Below are 22703 nucleotides of genomic sequence, written 5' to 3'. Positions count from 1 at the left end.
AGAGTGAGACAGATGGACAGAGAGAGAGAGAGTAAAACAGTCAGAGACAAGCAGAGACAGAGTCAGAGACAGACAGAGAGAGAGAGAGACACAGACAGAGGGACAGTGAGTGGGACGAGAGTGAGACCGTCCCCATGGTGAGGTGAGACGCTGCCTCCCAATTAGACTGAAATGATTTAAACAGATGTCGAGCTCTACTATGATGTCATACGTAACGATGATCATGTGACCAGATTAAAACCCCGCCCTAATCAGGAGCTCAGCTGAAATCGCCAAATTGCAAAGAGAAAAAGCAAAGTTCACTGAACACTCTGTGTGTGTGTGTGTGTGTGTGTGTGTGTGTGTGTGTGTGTGTGTGTGTGTAAAACTGGGCCATTAGGCCATGAACAAATCCCTGAACTTTGGACAGCTTTAACTCAGAGCGCCGCGTTTCACACAGTGTCGGGTTTCATCTGTGGAGAAAAACTTCAGCTGGAAAAGACGAGCGGATCGAGCCGGAACCCTGAGAGGGAACTAGTAAATAAAAACAAAAACATGTCTGACAACAAATCCTGAATGAAAAAGAACGTAGAGTTCTCTCGCTTCTCTCACCGAGCTCACACACGCACACTCGCCTCACACACACACACTCGCCCCACACACACACACACACTCGCCCCACACACACACACAGACACTCGCCCCACACACACACAGACACTCGCCCCACACACACACAGACACTCGCCTCACACACACACACACACTCGCCCCACACACACACAGACACTCGCCCCACACACACACACACACTCGCCCCACACACACACACACACTCGCCCCACACACACACACACACTCGCCCCACACACACACACACACTCGCCCCACACACACACACACTCGCCCCACACGCACACACACTCGCCCCACACGCACACAGACACTCGCCCCACACGCACAGACACTCGCCTCACACACGCACAGACACTCGCCCCACACACACACACAGACACTCGCCCCACACACACACACAGACACTCGCCCCACACACACACACACTCGCCCCACACACACACACACTCGCCCCACACACACACACACACTCGCCCCACACACACACACACACTCGCCCCACACACACACACACTCGCCCCACACACACACACACTCGCCCCACACACACACAGACACTCGCCCCACACACACACAGACACTCGCCCCACACACACACACAGACACTCGCCCCACACACACACAGACACTCGCCCCACACACACACACAGACACTCGCCCCACACACACACAGACACTCGCCCCACACACACACACAGACACTCGCCCCACACACACACACAGACACTCGCCCCACACACACACACACTCGCCCCACACACACACACAGACACTCGCCCCACACACACACAGACACTCGCCCCACACACACACAGACACTCGCCCCACACACACACACACACTCGCCCCACACACACACACACACTCGCCCCACACACACACACACTCGCCCCACACACACACAGACACTCGCCCCACACACACAGACACTCGCCCCACACACACACAGACACTCGCCCCACACACACACAGACACTCGCCCCACACACACACAGACACTCGCCCCACACACACACAGACACTCGCCCCACACACACAGACACACTCGCCCCACACACACACAGACACTCGCCCCACACACACAGACACTCGCCCCACACACACACACAGACACTCGCCCCACACACACACAGACACTCGCCCCACACACACATAGACACTCGCCCCACACACACACACAGACACTCGCCCCACACACACACAGACACTCGCCCCACACACACACAGACACTCGCCCCACACACACACAGACACTCGCCCCACACACACACAGACACTCGCCTCACACACACACAGACACTCGCCCCACACATAGACACTCGCCCCACACACACATAGACACTCGCCACACACACACACGCACACTCGCCTCACACACACACAGACACTCGCCCCACACACACACAGACACTCGCCCCACACACACACACACACTCGCCCCACACACACACACACACTCGCCCCACACACACACAGACACTCGCCCCACACACACACACAGACACTCGCCCCACACACACACAGACACTCGCCCCACACACACACAGACACTCGCCCCACACACACAGACACTCGCCCCACACACACATAGACACTCGCCTCACACACACACAGACACTCGCCCCACACACACACAGACACTCGCCTCACACACACACACACACTCGCCCCACACACACACACACACTCGCCCCACACACACACAGACACTCGCCCCACACACACACACAGACACTCGCCCCACACACACACAGACACTCGCCCCACACACACACAGACACTCGCCCCACACACATAGACACTCGCCCCACACACACATAGACACTCGCCTCACACACACACGCACACTCGCCTCACACACACACAGACACTCGCCTCACACACACACAGACACTCGCCCCACACACACACAGACACTCGCCCCACACGCACACTCGCCCCACACGCACACTCGCCCCACACGCACACTCGCCTCACACACACACAGACACTCGCCCCACACGCACACTCGCCCCACACGCACACTCGCCCCACACGCACACTCGCCCCACACGCACACTCGCCCCACACGCACACTCGCGCCCCACACGCACACTCGCGCCCCACACGCACACTCGCGCCCCACACGCACACTCGCGCCCCACACACTCATCACCTGAAACACTCCCACGTTCCCCTCAGGACGAGTCTCTACAGCAGGGACGTTAGCGGTTAATCTTTTACGCGTTTGTTACTGTTAATGATTAATCTATTAACTCCACTGACACGGTTTGTTTAGCATGTTAGCGGTAACCTCGACAACGCCGCTTTAATCTGCCGTTAGCTTTAGCCATCCTTACTAGCCGGCCGTCTTACACACTTGCTAATTAGTTTATTTGAAGACTCTCGTCCTTTCCTGAGCACCGGGTCGACTCACACACTCTCACTCCACTTCCTGTTCCGGCGTCTTCATTTTCACGAGAAGCTCCGTCAGCGTTAGCTCCGTCAGCGTTAGCGTGTCCGTCTTCAAATTTTACATTTTTATTTCACGTCATGTTCACAACCATAGACTGGAATGGAAAACTTTCAGGACAGAATTTCCACTATGAAAAAAATAAATCTAATTAAAATGAAAAACAAAAAATGTACAGTTTATAGGGCTGTCGTTGACGCGGGTGATTAATCTAGAGATCGTCACATGGAAAGATGATAGAAAGAGCTGAAGAGAGAGAGAGAGAGAGAGAGAGAGAGAGAAAAACAAAGCAAGAAACAGACAGAGAAAAAAACAAGTGAGATTAGAAAAGGAGAAAAATACAGAAAGTGACTAATAGCAAAATATGAAAAAAGAGTGCAACAGCAAGGAAGACAAATTAACAGACAGAAACAAACAGAAGGACAAAGACAGTAAGAACCAGAGAAAGAAACACAGACAAGCAAAAAATGGCGAGTGAGAGACAGGAAGAGAGAGACAAAAAATAGACAGGAAAGGAAATGAAGAAAAGGAAAGGCAGGCAGGTGAAAATCACCACGTCTGTTATAATAGAGAGAGAGAGAGAGAGAGAGAGAGAGAACATACTGAGGAAAACAGAGCAGGAAAAAAACAAGAGAGATGAAGAAAGGAGAAAAAATACACAAAGTGACAAATAAGTAAAAAAGTGTGAGAGAGACAGAAGACGACAATTTAGCAGATGGAGATAATGAGACAAATAGAAAGACAGTAAGAACCAGAGAAAGAGAGACGGACAGGCAAACTAACAGAAAAAGAGTAAGACAAAAAAATAGACAGAAAAACCAAGAGAAAAAAAAAGCAGAAAGACAGAAAACCTGCCTGTTTTTTTTTTTTTAATACAAATTATTCATAATCTCCCAGTTTGACCCTAACGGCTTCCCATAATGGCTGTGTGAGATAGCGGCACGTTTAACTCGGATAATAAGATGAAGTGAGGAAACATCACCAGATGTGCAGAACGGCAAGTTTCATTATAATAATAAAGAAAAGAAAGAAAGAAAAGAAAAAGAAAAGCTTCTAGAAGTTTGGATAAAACCAAAACGTGTGTGTGTTTAACACATTAACGTATAAAGCTGCGGGAGCGTTGGCTCAGGTGTTGAGGGGGGGAGGGGTCTGCCACCTGGTGGCACTTGGTTCTAGAGATTTACACTCAAAGTTTTAGCTATTTTTATTCAAGGAAAAAAGTGTGTTATAGCTAAAGGCTAGGCTAGAAGCTAACCATATACACTGCACAATGTAGCGCAAGTATTATACTTTATAGCATGCATGTACAAATCCACCTTAAAATCTATTAAACACAATGAAACACAGCAGTGCGAGAGAAACGCTGGGACGTTTCGCTAGAGACAGAGAGAGAGAGAGAGAGAGAGGGAGGGAGAGAGAGAGGGAGAGAGAGAGAGAGGGAGGGAGGACCTGCGTCTGGTTAGCGTTGACCTGCTCGTGAGAAAGAATGTGCAGCTCTAATCAACAAGATTCACGAGTCCTGAGCAGAAGTGTTGTGGAAACAGATGAGTAAAGCACGATAAACAGCTTCTCTTACTGAAACCTGCTGATTGGGTGTTTGGGATGTAAACAGGCGGACGTTTAAGGAACTCGAGTCAGACAGAGAGACGGAAAAAAAAGAGAGAGATGGAGAGATTTGATTAAAGGCGTACAGGCTGTAACAACACAAGCAAACTTCACGTTCAATTTGCATATTTTGTTTTTTGTTTATTCTGACCAGGTGTTGTGCTTCAGTTTAAAGGACACCTGTTATGCAAAATTCACTTTGCTCTCATTTTTGGACTTTTCTGCCTCTTCAGTGTGTGTTTACACAACAAAACAACAAAAAAATCACTGATGTTTGATCTTTATTTTTGTGTTAGACAATAAGCCCCGCCCCTCCCATTGTGACCTCATATAACTAGTGCCCCTCCCCCACCACGTCGCTTTAGGATGGGGAGAGTCACTTTTATCTTTGACTTTAATAAATGTCTGTACTTTTATTTCATATACATTTATTTATTACTCATTCTGTACTATTCTAGTTTTTTTTATCTCCTCTCCTTTTAAGTATTTGATGGGTTTCTTAAGGGCGACGGGACTAGAAAGGAATATTACAACTGAAGGGAATATAAAAGAAGGTGGAGACCAGAAGGTGGCGGTAACACAACACAATGGATGGAGGGGGCGTGGCTTAGCGGGAGCTCATTTACACAGACACAGAAACAGCGCGTTTGCAGGAGGAGTGAAATAAAGGAAGACTGAGTTGTTTTTTTAAGGGAATATCTAAGTTATTTCAGCTGGAGCTTTAACACACACACACACCCTTTAGGGACGTTCTGAGAGGTTTTAACCTAGTAAAGAAAAACTATGGACTCTAAAGGAATCAGGTCATGTGATACGGTTAAAACAACTCCACTTCCTGAGGGTGTGTGAGGAATAAACCTCTCTGTGTTGTGCAGTTAAAGGAAAGTAAACACTGAACCGGTGTGTTTTATTTCTCTTACACCGCAGCAATGTGTACAGGTTTAGAGTTATTAAAGAAAACTAACTGTTTATTCATTTATAAATAAATGTGACGCAGGTTTCCCAAAAGTGTGTTTTTTTTTTTTTTCAGGACTTTAGGACAAACCTGGTAGAATTTTTTTTTTAATTTGTCAAAAAAAATCTCAAATTAAAATGAAAAAATTATCTTTCTTTAAAAAAAATATATATATTTAACATAAAACACGTACACTTTTTTAAAATTAAACGTTTACTAAATATTTACTATCTACCAAATAACCTTCATGGCTTTCTCTCACGTTCCACATGTGCTGGACGTCTTCCGCACCCACATCTGGAACGTGAATGTTGATCTGAACGATGATGAAATGCAGGGACAGGGGGCGACTCGCTGGCTTTAACCCCCACACCGTGATCAGACGTCAATAAAAACAGAGCGGTTTCTGTGTAGTGTGTAAATGGTGAACAGTTAGCGACTGTGCCAACACTTTTGTCAGATAAAATGCAAGAAAGAGAAACACCAGGATGTTTGTTGAAAATGTAAACCTCGATCATCTGAAACGAAAAACAAGAGTGTACGATCCAGGTCAGGTGTCGGATATCAGACGTGAACGCCGTTCCATACAGTATAAAGTCCACTCGTCTCACTAGTGTTAGAGCGGCTACCAGTGTCTTCACCAGGCAGGCTGTCCCTCTCTCTCTCACTCTCTCTCTCTCTCACAATGAACTAAACATACCAAACAGGGACTGAAGAACACACATTTACACTCCAGGTTATAGTTTCTAATCAGAATGATAGCGTCTGATAATATAAATTGTAACAAGTTCAAAATAATCCTGAAACCAAGTCGATTTGAAATAGGAACCAACTGGATTCACCATCGAGGAGGTTCTGTCCCTCGTCCTGCTCGGGAACTCGGGGGAATTACGACTCAGAGGAGGGGTTGAAATTGGGGAATTACGAGTTACAACATGAAGTCTATTACAAAGCACTGACACTGGAGACTCCTTCCACAATCACACAACAACAACAGACAGGAACAGGTTAGTGTACGACAATCAGATCAAAGGCAGGGCGAGTAACATAGATCAAAACACATCTGTAAACATCTGCTGACTCACTACACACACACTCTCTTACACTACACACACTTCACACTCACTCGCACTTACTTCACTCCCTCTCACACGCGCACACACTACACGCACCTCTCACACGCGCGCACACACTCGCGCGCACACTCTCCACTGTTGCTTTGCTGCTCGTTTTATCCTTCAACATCTCTCAGGAAGGTAAAGCGCTGAGTCTCACTGACATCACATCAGTCAGACGGAGACGTTATCTACAGACAAGAGACCAAACTGTTCAGACACACACACTGATTTCTTCCACATGTCTCAAACGTTCCCGGCTGAGCCACTTTACTCACCAACACACATCGAAACTCGTTTCATTAGAGAGCTCAAAACACACACACTGTTAAAAAAATAAAATAAGAATGAAAAAGAATGGTGTGTGTGTGTGTGTGTAGATCAGTTGTTCAGAGCGGTCATTTAAACACTGAAGAGCGTGAATCTGGTACATGATCTCTTACACACACACACACACAGAGCGATTCCCCTGACAGAGTCTGAAACTCCTCAAAATCCCCAGTTTCCGTAATCAGTCACTAAACCGCCCACTAGACGGTGATTTCCTCGTCCTGCTTCAAACTAAAACACTCTGTACTGCGCCGGTCTGGGAAATTAATCAAGGACGAAGCGATGTGCTGAGACAAAAGAGACGATGCGGCTGCCTGGACTCCCTCTCACACCACAGCAATTTATCAAAGATTAAAACGTTTATCGGTTTTATAACCATCTTGTATGTTGAGGAACATCTGTAGAAAGTTCCTGTTGTTGTTTACGCAGCTATAATCGATCCCTTCTTTACCAGGTTCTTGTTTGTCCTCTCTGTCTCTCTCTCTCTCTGTGTGAAAAACAATCTTTATAAACCTCCAACACTGGAGACTCTAAAGATTCTTAAACACTTATATTCTTTGAAAGGTGAAAGTTCGACAGTCAGGTCGATTGGACCCATTTTTCCGCTTTATGATTTTCAATTTAATTCAATTCCACTACCGTCTCTAATGTCTCAAATAGCTTCTATAGGTATTTAGAAGATTCTATAAAACCTCTAATAGGTTTTGTATTATTTAAAATAAACTACTAAAAGTGTCTAATAAACACTGAAATTTTGTCTAACTTTTATTGTCGGTTGTTTAAACGCAGTCTCTCATACAAACCGTTTATCTTTTGTGTTTTTTTTCTGTCGATTCTACACAGTACTCCTCTCCAGTAGGTGTCAGGATCGAACCAAACTGCTCCTCAATTCAAAAAACTTAAAATTAAGTGCAACAATTTTGCAGAACGCAGAAGATGGAAGCGGTTTGCCCTTTTTTGTAGAGACTGCGGTATGTTTCTCAGGAATGCGTCAGATTTAGAAGATTTAGAGAACGCTGACGCTATAATCGAGCAGAGATTCGCAGGTTGTGACATTTTCCAAACAAGGCTGACTAGCACATGTATGATCACAACGTTTGGAAAAGTTGCGCAAACACCGTGATGCAACGGATGCACTCGTATAGACGACTGACACACACACACACACACACACACACACACACACAAACAAAAAAAACCTTTTAAACCTGAGATTTTAAGTAACATTTTGTTTTATCCCGCCGTTACTTCAGGAGCGTTTAATCCCTTATAGCACTCAGCAGTCTAGAGACGAAGTGGAGCAGCAGTTAGCGGAGGGTAGCTTAATGCTAATAGCATGAGGAAGCTGTGTGTTTCAGAGGAAAAGACGGAGGTCTGAAGCGTTTCCCACAGCGTTTCTGAAGCGGTTCATTTCCTCACTGCGTTTGATTCACCCAAAAATAAAACGTCCTTTTCTGCATGTTGTGTTTTTCTGTTATTTATTCACTACAAACAGACGAGTCGGGGCAAATCTCGAAGGGCAAATGCTTTGACTCATCATGACATTACAGCCAGTGATTATTACACACACACACATTTCCCTTCAGGGTTTATCATTTATTTATAAAGAGACCAGGGTGGTTTAGTGTATGTAGTGAAGCTAGCGCTGTCTCCGTCTCTGTGCGTCTCAAAAGCACTTCAAATAAAAACTATTTCTATACATTTGACTCTTTTTAACATTTAAAGGTCCCGTATTTTACTATTTCTTCAACACAGAGCTCCTTAAAATGTGTCTGTGTGTGTGTTTACACCCCTAGCTGGAATACACCGCACCCCCCATTCCCCCCCCCCCATGTCCCATCCTGCTCTTCTTCTGAATGCACCTTTTCAGTGTCCATGTAAATAAGTCACAGCTGAGCCACGCCCCTCTAAAGGACAGTTTTTTTTGTTTTTTTTTATGAAATGACTCAGTGTAAACTTCACGGTGCATTTATTTTTAGACACACTGTGTACTCTCTCTCTCTGTGTTCGTTCTTTGTACACACACACAATCTGTTTTTTTTTTTTTTATTTGTGTGTTCAACGGTTTAAACAATCCAATTAACTCATTCCCTCCTTACGTGACCTCATAAGAGCCCCTCCCCCAGTTCATTGCACAGCTCTGAAGTTCTCAGGAGGGGGCGTGGCTCAGCAGTAGCTCATTTCACTAGACACTAAAACGGCACATTTGGTCGAGGAGTGAAACAGAGGGAGTCTGAGGACATTAACACACACACACACACACACACACACTCTGAGGCATACGGTAAAAATACAGAATCTTTAAATCTCACACACACACACCGAACTCAACATTTTTATTTATTTTTTCTGTCCAAGGTGGCGGTGGCGCTGAAGGCCACCTGAAGGTTTCACCCGCGAGTGTGCGGTGTGCTGAAGGCCGCTCTTTTTTTTTTTTTTTTTTTTTGGAGTTTGAAGCCCACACGCGAGCGAAAGAAAGCGTTCTGTGGAGGAGTGTGAGGAAGACAGAGAGCCCTGCAGTTAAACACCTTCCACAGTCTTATTCATAGTCCATCCGTTTCCCACTTACAGCTCGACGGGCGATGAGCGGCAGCGACAGGAATAATTACACGCAGTTTCGGCAGCTGACGGCGGGACGAATCGATCCGAGGACGACGGCGACGTGGTGATTTATCGCTGTAACTAATGAACATCACGACGCCATCTGAGATATTTAATATAGTCTCATTTTACATACAGCTTTACTCTTAACACCGCGGACACCATTAGGTTTGGCTGTTCCTCCTAAACCACAGAGATTTAGCACCATCCGTCATATATTAACTACTATTAAATATTCCCTTCAGAGAGCGTGTCTGTAAGTCCGATTTGTTCATAAGTCTAACAAATATTGTCAAGTTACCAGGATACTAACGAGGATACACACAGTTATAAAACTAACTATGATCTTTAAAAAACTATTTCGCTCCGATCTCTCAATAAGTCAACTACATCTGTCTCCATTACTACTGCTCGGAGCTTCTCCACAGGACCAGAGCTACACCGCCGCTGCTTTTACACACACACACACACACTTACTACACACACACACTTACTACACACACACACTTACTACACACACACACTTACTACACACACACACTTACTACACACACACACTTACTACACACACACACTTACTACACACACACACACGACACTCCCCACTCCCCACGACACTCCCCACTCACACGACACTCCCCACTCCCCACGACACTCCCCACTCACACGACACTCCCCACTCACACGACACTCCCCACTCACACGACACTCCCCACTCACACGACACTCCCCACTCACACACACACAAACTATACACACACACACACTTACTACACACACACACAAACACTACACTCACACCTTACACACACTACACTCACACACAATACATTCACACGACACTCCCCACTCACACGACACTCCCCACTCACACGACACTCCCCACTCACACGACACTCCCCACTCACACGACACTCCCCACTCACACGACACTCCCCACTCACACACACTACACAACTCTCACACTACAAACACACACACACCTCACCTTTAAAAATCCCCTCACAGTCCTGTCGCTATAGAAACGGTAACGTATTACGTTACAAAACCCATGAGTTGTGCTGTTACGGAAAACTAATCACCCCAATTACTACCGAATGATGAACGAACTGGGTCCCCAATTATTGTGGGAGCGTTTCTGTATAACGCTGTATGACTAGACTTGTATAACAAAAGTATATAAAAAAGAAGAAGAAAAAAGTGCTTGTTGAGGTAAAATGAATAGCAACAATGACAGCAAAGTTATTTTCCTTTTACAGAAATGTAGACAAACGGAAAAGAGAAATGTATACATATTTAAATACAATGTTTTCCTGCTATATGTTACATACTGATATAAGAGATAATATTATTTTATTACTATAAATGATATCTTATGTATTAGACTATTTTTCTCTTTCCTGAAGTGTGGACATTTTTTTTGGCTGCTATATATATATATATATTACATACACACACAAACAAGTGACGGTTACGCAGTTTCAGTGTTGTAGGTAAAGTTAAAATAATCCCCTCTGGTATTGAATCATGTACAAAACACCCATAGAGAAAAAAACTAACCACACACACACACGCACACACACACACACTCATAGCGAGGTCTGTGTTGGAGACGGTGTTGGGAGTGCACCGCCCTGTGAGAAGTTACAACCCTGACCTGTTACATAACATCCTGCTACAGGATCCAGGGAGATCTGAATAAGAAAGAGAGAACCTTTAAAAAACTCCGGGACTCGCGGCGATCACGTGCTCGAGTGCACCGTCGCTCAGGGGGGGGAGGAGCTACAGGGGTGAGATCAGTGGAATGTAAAAAAAAATAAAAAAAACATCAAATAAAAAAACCATCAAATACAATAGAGTGATATATAATAATAATAATAATAATAATAATAATAATAATGAGTTATGACTGTGTGAGTGAGCACTAAGGATTAAAGGCGGAGGAGCTACGATCTGCAGAACGGAGAGGTCAGATCATTGACCTCTGGTTATCGACTTCACCTTTAAATCCAGATCAAAGCAGAAGCGGCAATACCGCAGCATATAAGAGAAACACACACACATACACAACACGCACACACAACATGCACACACAAAGGACTAAAAAAAGCGGTATTTTTCCTGCTTGTGGTTGTTGTTTTTGTTACTCGGTCAAACCTCAAAGAGCCGAGGAGACTAATCACGAGCCGACGCGTTTGAGTTCAGATCGTAATCAGGTGAGAGTTACACCAAAACCCACGCGCGAGAGCCGAGACACGTCCGTGCTAGAAAACAAAAAGGCTTACGTTTCAACCTGGGACACGCACACGTTAGGACAGACGTTATAAGCATGGAAAAGTACAGAGTGTGTGTGTGTGTGTGTGTGTGTGTGTGAGAGTGTAACCGTGACCACAGGTGGAGCTGGGAGATTGGGGCTGCTACAAAAAAAAAAAAAAAAAAAAAAAAAAAACATCACACACGCACATACACAAGGTTACACTCATATAGTGGTAGATCATGCGTAAGATATCTGTACATATTCACACACAGACACACACACACACACACACAGAAAAGAGGCAGACAGGTGATACAGATATATACACGTTGTTTAACGGAGGTGACGAGGGCATCAGCAGTGCGCAAACCCGAGAAGAGGAACGACGGAGGAGAAACAGGGAAACGACATCCTGAGGCTTGTTCGAACTCACAGCGCCGTTATATAAAAGGACATCATGCATATGGTAGACGTGGTCCAACACACACGCCAGATAGGATTATTATTGACAATAATAATAATTAAAATGATCCTGAAATGCATCACAAGCTCACAATCAAGACAGGATTTGGAGGAGAGAAAAAACATGGAGATAAAATATAAATACAATAGAATACTAATCCAGGAAGCAGAACCTAATGTGTGTGTTTGCATTAAAGATTATACATAAAACCAAGTATATATATCACATATTATACACACACGCACAGGAACATATCGACCTTGTGTGGTTTATTACAGGATTAAAGGTCAGGATTATTGGACTGAACATTAATATTGAAGGTGCGAAGGAGGAAATAAATAACAGATTAATATTTAATCTCGATCTCTTTGATGTCAAGACAGGATTTAAACAAAACAAAACAAAAAAGGAGGGTAGGGGTGATATTTAAATAAGAAAAGAAGCAATCCCTAGAGTTATTACCTAGACAATAATAATGACGATGCTTTAATATAATCATTATAACAATAATAATAATTAATATAAATATTATTGTTGTACACATGTATACAGATAATGAGCATCGTTAGAGTAGATTTAGATTGGAGATACTTCACACTGAGGTTCTATGTATGCATACACATACAAGACAAGACGACATAACCCTGAGGGGTGTGTATTAGAGAGTTTATAACGCGTCACGAGCACTCTCACAGAGGGAGAAGGAATACATAAGTACAAATCTAAGGCTTTCATGAGTCGACCTACTTTTGCAACAAAACGAGAGAAGCCTGCGCGTATTGCAACTCTTAACCTTCACACACACACACACACACACACACACACACAGCATGAATTAGTAATACTAATAATATTCTTAAGGAAAGAATCAGTTGAACAATAAGCAGAGCACCACAGGCACAGTGCGCGCGCGCAGCCCCGCGGGTTCGAGCCGGACATTTGAAACATTTTCGAATTCGAGATTTTTCTTTGATCCCGAGTTTAAATTAACAAAGAAACGACAAAAAAAAGGTGGAACCTACCACGTGACTCCGACACGGCGGGAGGAGGAGGAGGAGGAGGAGGGGGGTGGATTTCACTAATTACGCTCCAGTTTGCGTGTTTTAAATATCTATGATGTTTTTTGAAGATGATGATTATTATTATTGACAACAATAATAATAATAATAACAACAACAATAATAATAATAAAGGTGATATCCGGGTGTGAAAAAAGGCTTCCCGTGTGTATTCCTCTCCTGGCGGAAAAAAAAAATGATATATATATAAAAACAGGAAATAAAAAGCAGAAAAGCAGCAGAAGGAGAATAAAATCCGCTCCGGTAGAATAAATCCGCTCCGTCCGGGAGTCACGAAATGGGAGCCGAAATCACACAAAGGCTCACACACACACACTCACTCACTCTCTCCTACACACACACACACTCTCTCACACACACTCGCACACAAAGGGGCAGAATAGGGAAGAAAAAAAGCCGCTCCGGTGGTGTTAATCCCGCACTGCAGTTGGGTTCCGCCTGTGTGTCTCTTGTCTCTCTCTGTCTCTCTCTCTCTCTGTGTCTCCGTGTCCCGGTTCACGCCACGGTTCCGGTCTCGGTTCGGGTTCAGGTTCGGTTGCGCGCGCGCGTTGGCGGTGCGTGGCGGCGGTGTGTGTGTGTGTGTGTATATGTGTGTGTTGTTTTTTTTCCCCTTCCGTGAAATATTGTTGTTGTGTCCGACCAGAGAGACGGAGCGGGAAAATGGCGGCGGCTCGGCGGATTTTTCGACTCTGACAAAACAGAAAACAGCCGGGGCTTCCTCTTACTGGCGCGCGCCCGCCGGTAGGGGGCGCGCCGAGCACGAGCGCGCGCGCGCACACACACACTCACTCACAGCGAGCCACATCGCCATCTGGCGGTTCACACGCGGAGTTTGACCTCCGTCTAATCGACTAGATTTATAGATTTACACACACACACACACACACACACACTCTCTCTCTTTTGGTTTCTTTCTGACTTCCACAGTAATCACTACTCAATACTGATGAGTCACAGAAAGCAGCTTTTTAAAGCATTTTCTATTTGGCCATCCTCACACACACACACACACACACTAGACTACAACATAATTATACACACACTCACAATTATACACACACACTCACACAATTATACACACACACACACAATTATACACACACTCACTTTAGTGTGTGTAATTGTGTGTGCAAGTCTAGTTTTGTGTGCGAGTGTACAGTACACACACAATTATACACACTCTCACTATACACACTTGCACACAATTATACACACGCGTGCACACAATTACACACACACACACACAATTACACACACACACACACAATTACACACACACACACAATTATATACACACACACAATTATACACACACTCGCAAACACAATTGTACATACTCGGACACAATTATACATGCGCGTGCACACAATTACACAATTACACAATTACACACACACACACACACACACACAATTACACACACACACAATTACACACACACACACACACAATTACACACACACACAATTACACACACACACAATTATACACACACACACACACAATTATACACACACACACACAATTATACACACACACACACACAATTATACACACACACACACACAATTATACACACACTCGCAAACACAATTGTACATACTCGGACACAATTATACATGCGCGTGCACACAATTACACAATTACACACAATTACACACACACACAATTACACACACACACAATTACACACACACACACACACACAATTACACACACACACAATTACACACACACACACAATTACACACACACACACACAATTACACACACACACAATTACACACACACACACACAATTACACACACACACAATTACACACACACACACACAATTACACACACACACACACAATTACACACACACACACAATTATACACACAATTACAATTATACACACAATTATACACACACACACAATTATACACACACACACAATTATACACACACACACAATTATACACACACACACACAATTATACACACACACACAATTATACACACACACACACAATTATACACACACACACAATTATACACACACACACACAATTATACACACACACACACAATTATATACACACACACAATTATACACACACTCGCAAACACAATTGTACATACTCGGACACAATTATACATGCGCGTGCACACAATTACACAATTACACACACACAATTACACAATTACACACACACACACAATTACACACACACACAATTACACACACACACAATTACACACACACACAATTACACACACACACAATTACACACACACACAATTACACACACACACACACACAATTACACACACACACACACACACACAATTACACACACAATTACACACACACAATTACACACACACACACACACAATTACACACACACACACAATTACACACACACACACACACAATTACACACACACACACACACAATTATACACACACACACACAATTATACACACACACACACAATTATACACACACACACAATTATACACACACACACAAACACAATTGTACATACTCGGACACAATTATACATGCGCGTGCACACAATTACACAATTACACACACACAATTACACACACACAATTATACACACACACAATTATACACACACACACACAATTATACACACACAATTATACACACACAATTATACACACACACACAATTATACACACAATTACAATTATACACACAATTATACACACACACACAATTATACACACACACACAATTATACACACACACACAATTATACACACACACACACAATTATACACACACACACAATTATACACACACACACACAATTATACACACACACACAATTATACACACACACACACAATTATACACACACACACACAATTATATACACACACACAATTATACACACACTCGCAAACACAATTGTACATACTCGGACACAATTATACATGCGCGTGCACACAATTACACAATTACACACACACAATTACACAATTACACACACACACACAATTACACACACACACACAATTACACACACACACAATTACACACACACACAATTACACACACACACAATTACACACACACACAATTACACACACACACAATTACACACACACACACACAATTACACACACAATTACACACACACACACACACACACAATTACACACACAATTACACACACACAATTACACACACACACACACACAATTACACACACACACACAATTACACACACACACACACACAATTACACACACACACACACACAATTATACACACACACACACAATTATACACACACACACACAATTATACACACACACACAATTATACACACACACACAAACACAATTGTACATACTCGGACACAATTATACATGCGCGTGCACACAATTACACAATTACAGACACACACAATTACACACACACAATTATACACACACACAATTATACACACACACACACAATTATACACACACAATTATACACACACAATTATACACACACACACAATTATACACACACACACAATTATACACACACACACACAATTATACACACACACACAATTATACACACACACACACAATTATACACACACACACACAATTATACACACACACACACACAATTATACACACACTCGCAAACACAATTGTACATACTCGGACACAATTATACATGCGCGTGCACACAATTACACAATTACAGACACACACACACAATTACAGACACACACACACAATTACACACACACAATTACACACACACAATTACACACACACACACACACAATTACACACACACACACACACAATTACACACACACACACACACAATTACACACACACACACACACAATTACACACACACACACACACACAATTACACACACACACACACACACAATTACACACACACACACACACACATTACACACACACACACACACACACAATTACACACACACACACACACACAATTACACACACACACACACACACAATTACACACACACACACACACAATTACACACACACACACACAATTATACACACACACACACAATTATACACACACACACACAATTATACACACACACACACACAATTATACACACACACACACACAATTATACACACACACACACAATTATACACACACACACACACAATTATACACACACACACACAATTATACACACACACACACAATTATACACACACACACACAATTATACACACACACACACAATTATACACACACACACACAATTATACACACACACACACACAATTATACACACACACACACACAATTATACACACACACACAATTATACACACACACACAATTATACACACACACACAATTATACACACACTCGCAAACACAATTGTACATACTCGGACACAATTATACATGCGCGTGCACACAATTACACAATTACACACACACAATTACACACACACACACACACAATTACACACACACACACACACAATTACACACACACACACACACAATTACACACACACACACACACAATTACACACACACACACACACAATTACACACACACACACAATTACACACACACACACAATTACACTAGGGATGCACCGAAATGAAAATTCTGGGCCGAAAACGAAACCGAAATTTTTGGATGCACTTGGCCGAAAACCGATAACGAAACCGAAAATGGCTTCATTAAAAAACATGTTTAAAATATTTTCTTTTTGTTTGTTTTAAAAAAACTACAAATTAATTAAGCAATCAAACTTTTATTGATAATAAATAACAGTAATAAGGCTGTTTAACAATAACAAAACTTGCTTCCAAGTGCTTCCAAACCGCCGACATACTCCGTGTTTGATGCGTAATGACAGCGCGAACGAGACGGGAGGACGGGAGAGACGTGGCGACAATTTCGGCTTTTATTTTCGGCGCTTTCTTACGTTTCGGCCTAAACCGATAATGCTATTTCGGCCGAAAATTTTCGGCGGCCGAAATTTCGGTGCATCCCTAAATTACACACACACACACAATTACACACACACAAACAATTACACACACACACACACACAATTACACACACACACACACACAATTACACACACACACACAATTACACACACACACACACACACACACACACACACACACACACACAATTACACACACACACACAATTACACACACACAATTACACACACAATTACACACACACACACACACACACACACACACAATTACACACACACACACAATTACACACACACACACAATTACACACACACACACAATTACACACACACACACAATTACACACACACACACAATTACACACACACACAATTACACACACACACAATTACACACACACAATTACACACACACACACACACAATTACACACACACACACACAATTACACACACACACACACACACACACACACACAATTACACACACACACACACACACAGGGCTAAAGCTGAGGGTTACAGTAAATCTAAAGTACACTGAGTTCAGACTGAAACAGACGGACTGAAGAGAAACACTGTGGAATAAAACACACACATCAGGAGAAGATCTCAGAGTCAACAACTGTTCTTCTCTCAGCAAAATCTAATCCGGGGTCTCAAGGGAGCTCGGACCAAGACATCTGCGTGTTCGGGACATTTAACCACAAACACACACACACACACACACAGGTCTGTGTGAGCACTGGGGCTTAGCAGGGCTTTATTACAGGAGACACACACACACACACTCACACACACTCACACACACACACTCACACACACTCTCACACACACACTCACACACACACTCACACACACACTCTCACACACACTCTCACACACACTCTCACACACACTCACTCACACTCACACACACTCACACACACTCACACACACTCACACACACTCACACACACTCACACTCACACACACTCACACACACTCACACACACTCACACACACTCACACACACTCACACACACACACACACACACACTCACACACACTCACACACACTCACACTCACACACTCACACTCACACACTCACACACTCACACACTCACACTCACACACACTCACACTCACACACACTCACACTCACACTCACACTCACACACTCACACACTCACACACTCACACACTCACACTCACACACTCACACTCACACTCACACTCACACTCACACACTCACACTCACACTCACACACTCACACTCACACTCACACACTCACACTCACACACTCACACTCACACACTCACACACACACACACACACACACACACACACACACACACACACACACACTCACACTCACACACTCACACACTCACACACACACTCACACACACTCACACACACACTCACACACACACTCACACACACACTCACACACACACTCACACTCACTCTCACTCACACACTCACTCACACACTCACTCACACACTCACTCACACACTCACTCACACACTCACTCACACACTCACACACACACTCACACACACACTCACACACTCACACACTCACACACTCACACACTCACACACTCACACACTCACACACTCACGCTTTCAGCTGATTAAAAGTGATACATTTGGACATAAAACAGGAAAAGGGGGGAAAATGCATTCAGGCGGTTTAAAAGTGTTTTGTCATCTCACAGTGTGTGTGTGTGTGTGTGTGTGTATGTAGAACAGCTGGGCCACAGCTGGATGTGAACAAAGACATAAAAACACAGCCATGATTTTTTTCCCCTCTTTTGGCATATACAAAAAAATGTAAAAGAAACTGTGTGTGTGTGTGTGTGTGTGTGTGTGTGTGTGTGTGTAAGAGATTTAGCTTTGTCTACATAAATGTTTAATGTTTAATGCTAAGCGGCGCTTAGGTTATGAATTAGCACACAAGATCTGTCACTAGCTGTGCATTATGGGTAATTATGATTGATTTTTATTTGCATTTTGTTGATCATGAGGTTATGGTGTGTTTACAGCTTGGTCTTTAAACACTGCTGTCTGGTCAGTGTTACAGATCTGTGCCTGGAAACCTCACGCCTTCTAAGGCTACAGTTCGATATCAGTGAATCTGCCATCATACAATATAAATCGAGTCTTAAGGCAAAAGGACTGAATATTTAATGATACCACGTTTGGATCTGATACGATATGATAGGATTCAGGACTTTTAGGTAACAAGTTAATATTTTATGACACCACAGAATCTGCTATGATTCAATACGAATTTTTTTTTTTAGGCAACAAACTGATACTTTGCGATGCCACCTGATCTGATATGATACGACACGATTCAATTCACCAGGCAACGAATTGATCTTATTGTACAGTACTGTTGATATATGATATATTATACAGGATGATCAGATTCTTTTAGGTAATGAATTGATATTTGATGATATCACTTAATCTGCTGTGATATATGATAAGTTTTTAGATAGATAGATAGATAGATAGATAGATAGATAGATAGATATTTAATGGATACTGAAGTTACTAGGTGATAGAGATAGGAAAGTTAAAAAAATCTATTTAGCTGCATATCGCATTTTCCTTTTTTTCCCCTTTAATTTTTTTTTGTGACAATTCATGTACCCAACTCCAAATTATAGGTCTTTTTTTTATTATATTTTTTAATGGAAAAATGTTGCAGTTCCTCTAAAATCCTGCAGGTGGTACACTCTGAACTATTCACACATCGGCAGGCGGAATAGAAACCTTGCGTAGTAGAAGCAAATTTTTTGCCAAGTTTTTTTTGCGAAGGTGTCACTCAACGACACGATACGACGTGATTTTATTAATTCGGTAATAAATCCATATTTTACATCATCACTGAATCTGCTACGGTATCATTCTTTTAGGTAACAGATCAATACTTTGTGACGCAGATGGATTTGATACTAAAGAATACAATTCTTTTTTTAGTAACAAAGTGATATTTCATGACAGCAATAAAGCTAGTTTAATATGATACGATTCTTTCGAAAACAAATTATTGTTATTTTGCAATACCACTGAATCTGCTATGCTACAATTTGATTATTTAGTCAAAATTTACACTTTTTGTTTATGCCACTTGGTCTGCTACGGTACAATTTAATTCAATAGAAAAAGATTTCTAAATCCTTCATATTTGACTGAATCAGTAATGTAGATAATGTAGAAAAGTCACAAACATAAATCAGCAAAACGAACATCCAGTATTTTTTTTCCTACACAGGAGATATATAAATATTATGTCTGATTATAGCTTTAAGTTATAAACCAACACAATGATTAAATCCTCTGCTGGTTAAACTCTAACTAATCCATCAGTGTTGAAGAGTCTAGATAATAAATACTAGAATACTTTAACACGTCCAAGTCATATTTTATTTAATGTTTTGACCTCGGAGTTGAGGAAACCAGCAGGAAACAGTGTTTGTCTTTGTTTTTACTTTCCCAGTTTTAAGTTACAAGGGTTATGCAGTTTATTCCAAAGCTTCAGATTATGGTGTCTGCTAACACGTAAACCAATCAGTTCTTGTGTTTAAATATAAATTTGGTTTGTAGTAAAGTAGCTTAAACTAATAAAGATTTAGAAATAATAATAATAATAATAATAATAATAAACAGGAATAAGGTGGCGTTTAAAATCACTTTAGCTGCTGAATTGTAAAATTGTGCCACCTGGTTGTCAGAGTTAGAAACATGTTTCAGTATCTGACAATAAAAAAGGGGTTTTGCGACACAACAGAAACATCTGAGTAAATCATAGAGAATAAAGATTAAACACTAAGGTAATTGGTGGGAAATTAAAATAAGGAGGAATGTAGTTTAACAATAATTGCTCGTTCTAATTTATAGCAATTTATAATTTTGTCTCATTGTAATAAAATCTGAGGAAACTAAACTGCACCAGTCGATCACAGGAATATATATATATATATATTTTTACTATATCTTTATTACAATAACCTAAAAATTTTTTTTCATTGTTGTTTGTTATTCTACTATGAACTATATTTTCTTATTTTATACTTAAGAATTTTGTTCAAGCTTTGCACCTTACATTTCTACTTACAATCCTCACTTATTCTTTTTTATTATTATAATTTTACCTGCGCACTTTGTTACATTACATTTTAATAACTCACCTAAATGTAAATACTTATCATGAATTTACTTTACTGTTTGACTG

The 22703-nt window shown here is 42.1% G+C and overlaps 1 protein-coding gene across 5 annotated transcripts in view; it reads right to left on the bottom strand.

Annotated features, from left to right (window-relative positions):
- kansl1b (KAT8 regulatory NSL complex subunit 1b) overlaps positions 1 to 22703 on the bottom strand; it is a 68199-nt gene that overhangs the window by 44531 nt on the left and 965 nt on the right. For 2 of the 5 annotated variants that reach the window (XM_053489791.1, XM_053489795.1), the window contains exon 1: positions 13416 to 14175. The exons of 2 other annotated variants lie outside the window; for them this stretch is intronic. The gene's annotated coding sequence lies outside the window, so the exon portion shown is untranslated. Of the gene's footprint in view, positions 1 to 13415; positions 14177 to 22703 lie in introns of those variants that run through there. One more of the 5 variants, XM_053489796.1, reaches the window with a different exon arrangement.

The sequence above is a fragment of the Clarias gariepinus genome, chromosome 28, assembly GCF_024256425.1.
Source record: "Clarias gariepinus isolate MV-2021 ecotype Netherlands chromosome 28, CGAR_prim_01v2, whole genome shotgun sequence".
Taxonomy (NCBI): domain Eukaryota; kingdom Metazoa; phylum Chordata; class Actinopteri; order Siluriformes; family Clariidae; genus Clarias; species Clarias gariepinus.
The sequence above is the reverse complement of the archived record's forward strand: the minus strand, read 5'-3'. Positions and strand labels throughout refer to the sequence as shown.